At 49.0% G+C, this 7,978-nt stretch overlaps 1 long non-coding RNA gene across 1 annotated transcript in view; it reads left to right on the forward strand.

Moving 5' to 3' along the window:
- Positions 1-7,409, forward strand: part of LOC115127186 (uncharacterized) — a 9,671-nt gene extending 2,262 nt beyond the window's left edge. The window contains exons 2-3 of the long non-coding RNA XR_010464777.1: positions 6,031-6,075; positions 7,367-7,409. This is a non-coding gene — a long non-coding RNA (uncharacterized LOC115127186). The remainder of the gene's footprint in view (positions 1-6,030; positions 6,076-7,366) is intronic.
- Positions 7,410-7,978: the final 569 nt, after the last annotated feature.

The raw sequence follows: 7,978 nt of genomic DNA on the forward strand, positions 1-7,978 counted from the left end.
TGTCTGTCTGTCTCCCATTGACATGTGTCTGTCTGTCTCCCATTGACATGTGTCTGTCTGTCTCCCATTGACATGTGTCTGTCTCCCATTGACATGTGTCTGTCTCCCATTGACATGTGTCTGTCTCCCATTGACATGTGTCTGTCTGTCTCCCATTGACATGTGTCTGTCTGTCTCCCATTAACATGTGTCTGTCTCCCATTGACATGTGTCTGTCTGTCTCCCATTGACATGTGTCTGTCTCCCATTGACATGTGTCTGTCTGTCTCCCATTGACATGTGTCTGTCTGTCTCCCATTGACATGTGTCTGTCTCCCATTGACATGTGTCTGTCTCCCATTGACATGTGTCTGTCTCCCATTGACATGTGTCTGTCTCCCATTGACATGTGTCTGTCTCCCATTGACATGTGTCTGTCTGTCTGCCATTGACATGTGTCTGTCTGTCTCCCATTGACATGTCTGTCTGTCTCCCATTGACATGTGTCTGTCTGTCTCCCATTGACATGTCTGTCTGTCTCCCATTGACATGTGTCTGTCTCCCATTGACATGTGTCTGTCTGTCTCCCATTGACATGTGTCTGTCTCCCATTGACATGTGTCTGTCTGTCTCCCATTGACATGTGTCTGTCTGTCTCCCATTGACATGTGTCTGTCTCCCATTGACATGTGTCTGTCTGTCTCCCATTGACATGTGTCTGTCTGTCTCCCATTGACATGTGTCTGTCTCCCATTGACATGTGTCTGTCTCCCATTGACATGTGTCTGTCTGTCTCCCATTGACATGTGTCAGTCGGTCTCCCATTGACATGTGTCTGTCTCCCATTGACATGTGTCTGTCTGTCTCCCATTGACATGTGTCTGTCTGTCTCCCATTGACATGTGTCTGTCTGTCTCCCATTGACATGTGTCAGTCTGTCTCCCATTGACATGTGTCTGTCTGTCTCCCATTGACATGTGTCTGTCTGTCTCCCATTGACATGTGTCTGTCTGTCTCCCATTGACATGTGTCTGTCTGTCTCCCATTGACATGTGTCTGTCTGTCTCCCATTGACATGTGTCAGTCGGTCTCCCATTGACATGTGTCAGTGTCTCCCATTGACATGTGTCTGTCTCCCATTGACATGTGTCTGTCTCCCATTGACATGTGTCTGTCTCCCATTGACATGTGTCTGTCTGTCTCCCATTGACATGTGTCTGTCTGTCTCCCATTGACATGTGTCTGTCTGTCTCCCATTGAGATGTGTCTTTCTCCCATTGACATGTGTCTGTCTCCCATTGACATGTGTCTGTCTGTCTCCCATTGACATGTGTCTGTCTGTCTCCCATTGACATCTGTCTGTCTCCCATTGACATGTGTCTGTCTCCCATTGACATGTGTCTGTCTGTCTCCCATTGACATGTGTCAGTCGGTCTCCCATTGACATGTGTCTGTCTCCCATTGACATGTGTCTGTCTCCCATTGACATGTGTCTGTCTCCCATTGACATGTGTCTGTCTGTCTCCCATTGACATGTGTCTGTCTCCCATTGACATCTGTCTGTCTGTCTCCCATTGACATGTGTCTGTCTGTCTCCCATTGACATGTGTCTGTCTGTCTCCCATTGACATGTGTCTGTCTCCCATTGACATGTGTCTGTCGGTCTCCCATTGACATGTGTCTGTCTGTCTCCCATTGACATGTGTCTGTCTCCCATTGACATGTGTCTGTCTCCCATTGACATGTGTCTGTCTGTCTCCCATTGACATGTGTCTGTCTCCCATTGACATCTGTCTGTCTGTCTCCCATTGACATGTGTCTGTCTGTCTCCCATTGACATGTGTCTGTCGGTCTCCCATTGACATGTGTCTGTCTGTCTCCCATTGACATGTGTCTGTCTGTCTCCCATTGACATGTGTCAGTCGGTCTCCCATTGACATGTGTCTGTCTCCCATTGACATGTGTCTGTCTCCCATTGACATGTGTCTGTCTCCCATTGACATGTGTCTGTCTGTCTCCCATTGACATGTGTCTGTCTCCCATTGACATCTGTCTGTCTGTCTCCCATTGACATGTGTCTGTCTGTCTCCCATTGACATGTGTCTGTCTGTCTCCCATTGACATGTGTCTGTCTCCCATTGACATGTGTCTGTCGGTCTCCCATTGACATGTGTCTGTCTGTCTCCCATTGACATGTGTCTGTCTCCCATTGACATGTGTCTGTCTCCCATTGACATGTGTCTGTCTGTCTCCCATTGACATGTGTCTGTCTCCCATTGACATCTGTCTGTCTGTCTCCCATTGACATGTGTCTGTCGGTCTCCCATTGACATGTGTCTGTCGGTCTCCCATTGACATGTGTCTGTCTCCCATTGACATGTGTCTGTCTGTCTCCCATTGACATGTGTCTGTCGGTCTCCCATTGACATGTGTCTGTCTCCCATTGACATCTGTCTGTCTGTCTCCCATTGACATGTGTCTGTCTGTCTCCCATTGACATGTGTCTGTCTGTCTCCCATTGACATGTGTCTGTCTCCCATTGACATCTGTCTGTCTGTCTCCCATTGACATGTGTCTGTCTGTCTCCCATTGACATGTGTCTGTCTCCCATTGACATCTGTCTGTCTGTCTCCCATTGACATGTGTCTGTCTGTCTCCCATTGACATGTGTCTGTCGGTCTCCCATTGACATGTGTCGGTCTCCCATTGACATACACTACCGTTCAAAAGTTTGGGGTCACTTAGAAATGTCCTACTTAGAAGGCCAGCATCCTGGAGTCGCCTCTTCACTGTTGACGTTGAGACTGGTGTTTTGTGGGTGCTATTTAATGAAGCTGCCAGTTGAGGACTTGTGAGGCGTCTGTTCTCAAACTAGACACTCTAATGTACGTGTTCTCTTGCTCAGTTGTGCACCGGGGCCTCCCATTCCTCTTTCCATTCTGGTTAGGGACAGTTTGCGCTGTTCTGTGAAGGGAGTAGTACACAGCGTTCGAGATCTTCAGTTTCTTGGCAATTTCTCGCATGGAATAGCCTTCATTATTCAGAACAAGAATAGACTGACGAGTTTCAGAAGAAAGGTCTTTGTTTCTGGACATTTTGGGCCTGTAATCGAACTCACAAATGCTGACGCTCCAGATACTCAACTAGTCTAAAGAAGGCCAGTTGTATTGCTCCTTTAATCAGAACAGTTTTTAGCTGTGCTAACATAATTGCAAAAGGGTTTTCTAATGATCAATTAGCCTTTTAAAATGGATTAAAATGGAACTTGGATTAGCTAACACAATGTGCCATTGGAACACAGGAGTGATGGTTGCTGATAATGGGCCTCTGTACGCCTATGTAGATATTCCATTAAAAGTCAGCCGTTTCCAGCTACAATAGTTATTTACAACATTAACCATGTCTAGACTGTATTTTCTGATCAATTTGATGTTATTTTAATGGACAAAAAAATGCTTTTCTTTCAAAAACAAGGACATTTCTAAATGACCCCAAACTTTTGAATGGTAGCGTATACTGTCTCCCATTGACGTGAGCCAGTCTCCCATTGACGTGAGCCAGTCTCCCATTGACGTGAGCCTGTCTCCATTGACCTGAGCCAGTCTCCCATTGACGTGAGCCTGTCCCCATTGACGTGAGCCTGTCCCCATTGACGTGAGCCAGTCTCCCATTGACGTGAGCCAGTCCCCATTGACGTGAGCCAGTCTCCCATTGACGTGAGCCAGTCTCCCATTGACGTGAGCCAGTCTCCCATTGACGTGAGCCAGTCTCCCATTGACGTGAGCCAGTCTCCATTGACGTGAGCCAGTCTCCCATTGACGTGAGCCAGTCTCCCATTGACGTGAGCCAGTCTCCCATTGACGTGAGCCAGTCTCCCATTGACGTGAGCCAGTCTCCCATTGACGTGAGCCAGTCTCCCATTGACGTGAGCCAGTCTCCCATTGACGTGAGCCAGTCTCCCATTGACGTGAGCCAGTCTCCCATTGACGTGAGCCAGTCTCCCATTGACGTGAGCCAGTCTCCCATTGACCTGAGCCAGTCTCCCATTGACCTGAGCCAGTCTCCCATTGACGTGAGCCTGTCTCCCATTGACCTGAGCCAGTCCCCATTGACATGTGTCTGTCTCCCATTGACGTGAGCCAGTCCCCATTGACGTGAGCCAGTCCCCCATTGACCTGAGCCAGTCTCCCATTGACGTGAGCCAGTCTCCCATTGACCTGAGCCAGTCTCCCATTGACGTGAGCCTGTCCCCATTGACGTGAGCCAGTCTCCCATTGACCTGAGCCAGTCTCCCATTGACGTGAGCCAGTCTCCATTGACGTGAGCCTGTCCCCATTGACGTGAGCCAGTCTCCCATTGACGTGAGCCAGTCTCCCATTGACGTGAGCCTGTCTCCTCTAGCTCAGTTGGTAGAGCATTGCTCTTTCTATGCTAGGGTCATGGGTTCAATTCCCGCTGGGGCCCCCCATATGTAAAAGGTATGCAGACATGACTGTAAGGAGCTTTGGATAAAAGCGTCTGCTAATATTAGATACTGTATATTGATAATGTAACACATTCTGAATGAACCATTCATCTCAATTCTGAATCGGACTTTTACTGTTCAATTGCCGTCTATGCTCTAGGCTTACGATGACCGCCAACCAACCCCTGACCTTTATGACCTTGTGGGTGGGGCCTAAGTTTGAGTCGGGGGTTGACAGTTGCTGTCTGTCTCTCCACGCCTATCTGTTCATCTTTTCAGTCACAGAGAGAGAAATAAATGTTATTTTCCTTGTTTAGCTTCCCTTCAGTCTCTTCTGTTCCAGTCTGGTAAGCTTCAGGCGGAGATAGTGTCTCTGAGGCCAAACCGTGTGTGTGTGTGTGTGTGTGTGTGTGTGTGTGTGTGTGTGTGTGTGTGTGTGTGTGTGTGTGACAGGTGTGTGTGTCGTGGTTATATTAGTTTGTTTCTGACTTAGTGTTTTTTGCTATCAGAGCAAACGTTGGGTGGAGGGATATATCGGGATGGTGCTTGGGGTGGTGAGGCATGACGCTCCCTGCCAACCCCTGTCTGTACAGTATACATCCGCCCCAAATCCTAGTTACCTGTCTGGAGGCTACATATCAAACAGGACAGATGGAAATACTATGAAAGGAATATGACTGTATGAGACTGTTGATACAAATGTGTGTGTGTGTGTGTGTGTGTGTGTGTGTGTGTGTGTGTGTGTGTGTGTGTGTGTGTGTGTGTGTGTGTGTGTGTGTGTGTGTGTGTGTGTGTGTGTGTGTGTGTGTGTGTGTGTGTGTGTGTGTGTGTGTGTCCCTTTATTAGTGTGACCTGTTCTAAGGAGCAGAAGACACACACACACACACGCCTCAGCAGCAGAAGAGAGGACGTGATAAAATAGTGATGTGCTGTGAGAATCCTGGCCCGGAGTTTGGGCCGTCGCAAATAACACCCAATGAAAGTCTAGTCTCAGCAGTTTAAGGGTAGAGTGTGTGTGTGTTGATTAGGTGCAACTAGGCATGTGTGGGATGGAGTCTGTCCTGGAGGTGAAGAGGGGTTACAGAGGCTTCTCTCTTCATCGGTATTATATCCTCCCTATTCTCCCCCTCCCTCCCCCTCCCTCCCTCCCTCCCTCTTCTATTTCCCTCCCTCCCTCCCTCTTCTATTTCCCCCTCCCTCCCTCCCTCCCTCCCTCCTCCCTCCCTCCCTCCTCTTCTATTCCCCTCCCTTTCTCCCTCCCTCCTCCTATATTCCCTCCCTCCCTCCCTCCCTCTCCCTCCTCTTCTATTCCCCTCCCTCTCTCCTTCCCTCCTCCCTCTCTCCCTCCCTCCATCCTTCCAGCCTCCCTCCCTCCCTCGTTATCTGGAACGGAGTGCAGGCAGAAGGGACAGGACACTAGCTGATAGTGATTGTTTATCCCGTGGTGAGAAATTGCTGATCTGTCCGTTTTTCTGACAGACCGGTGATCTCTCTCTCTCTCTCTCTCTGCATCTCTCTCTCTCTATCCATCTCTTTCTCTCTCTCCTTCCATCTCTCTCGCTCGTTCTTTCTCTCTCTGCACACAGATACAGATATTGGCACCTATCAGTACTATGACAAAGGAGAGCCAGGTAAATATGTTTAGAATGTATATGTTCCTATTTCCACCACACGCACACACACACACACACACACACACACACGTCTGCATGTTGAGCAGCTGCACGTCTCTTGTCCATCTTCAGTGAGATGATGCTCTTGCTCAAAGCCATTTCATTTGGAGGATTACAGAAGGATGTCTTGATATCTCAGTGGAGGAGAAGAGAGGAGGAGGGAGAACAAAGGAGAGGGAGAGAGAGAGCAGAGCAGAGAGTACCACATCGCGTCGGCTAATTTAAGCTGTGCAAATTGATAATAGCCTCTATTAACACAGACACACACACACACACACACACACACACACACACACACACACACACACGATACACACACGACACACACACTGATATCAACCTCAAATGTAAGACACCGTTCTTTCCACAAGAGGGAGTCCCAGGCTCATTAGAATTACTAAGGGACCCCCCCCCTTCCTGTCCCTCACCCCTTAGGCACAGATCTAGGATCAGCTCCCACTCCCCGCCCCCCAGACCCTCAGATCTAGGAATCAGCTCCTCCTCCCCGCACTGACCCTCAGCTCTAGGATCAGCTCCCCCCTGACCTTAACTGTAGGGGGCGAAATCACTAAACTGACCTTGGATCAGCGTGTGGGGCACTAGTGGCTACTCCTACTCTGTCCTGAAGCAGGTGGCTGTGTCTGGGTGTCCTCTCAGCCTCTTATCTGATTAGGAGCCACTAATCCTGGAAGTGGGCTAAACTGCCAGCGGGGCCTACCAGATCCTACCAGACAGGCCACTTTCCTGCTCCCGGCGGCTGAGTGAGGAGGCTTGGGCTAGGCTGTCGACTGGTCAGATTGGAGGGGTCCTGTTTAGCACTGGCTTGCTGCTCCTGTCCCACCTGGAAACACACACACACACACACACACACACACACACACAGCGGAACAGCAGAACAGTAGAACAGTAGAACAGTGGAACAGTAGAACAGTGGAACAGTAGAACAGTAGAACAGTGGAACAGTAGAACAGTAGAACAGTGGAACAGCAGAACAGTAGAACAGTGGAACAGTGGAACAGCAGAACAGTAGAACAGTGGAACAGTAGAACAGTGGAACAGCAGAACAGTAGAACAGCAGAACAGCAGAACAGCGGAACAGCAGAACAGTAGAACAGTAGAACAGTGGAACAGTGGAACAGCGGAACAGCGGAACAGTGGAACAGTAGAACAGTAGAACAGCGCAACAGCAGAACAGTAGAACAGTGTACCTCGTTGTTTTTGACCTCCTGTTCTCTCCTCTTTCTTGCAGCCGTCCCATCAGAGCACCACTACTACACTGACAAACAGGATTTCTCTGAATGTAAGTCCTTTCAAATCACTGCCCTCACAACACAAACCTCATGCAGAAACGACTAACATTATAACAAGCCGTAGTATTTTGGTGGGTTATATTGTACTATGTTGAGGCAGAAGGGAGGTCAGGAGAAGTGAGATCATTTGGGGTGGGTGATGTTGTAGTGGGGTTGTGTTGGAATAGGTTGAAGAACAGGTTAAGTGTGGTATTTAGGGGGTTGGGAGGAAGTGGGGACTGGTTGAGTGGGGTGTGTGTGTGTGTGTGTGTGTGTGGGTGTGTGTGTGTGTGTGTGTGTGTGTGTGTGTGTGTGTGTGTGTGTGTGTGTTCTCCCCAGTCCAAACGTCCACCCCAGAGTGGCACCATTAGGAACCTAATCACCAGGATGACCAGTTTCCATGTAATAATTCTTAGCTAGTCAGTCAACCTCTCTCTCTCTCTCTCTCTCTCTCTCTCTCTCTCTCTCTCTCTCTCTCTCTCTCTCTGTCTCTCTCTCCCTGTCTCTCTCTCTCTCCCTGTCTCTCTCTCTCTCTCTCTCTCTCTCTCTCTCTCTCTCTCTCTCTACTCATT

The sequence above is a fragment of the Oncorhynchus nerka genome, linkage group LG10 (assembly GCF_034236695.1).
Source record: "Oncorhynchus nerka isolate Pitt River linkage group LG10, Oner_Uvic_2.0, whole genome shotgun sequence".
Lineage (NCBI taxonomy): Eukaryota > Metazoa > Chordata > Actinopteri > Salmoniformes > Salmonidae > Oncorhynchus > Oncorhynchus nerka.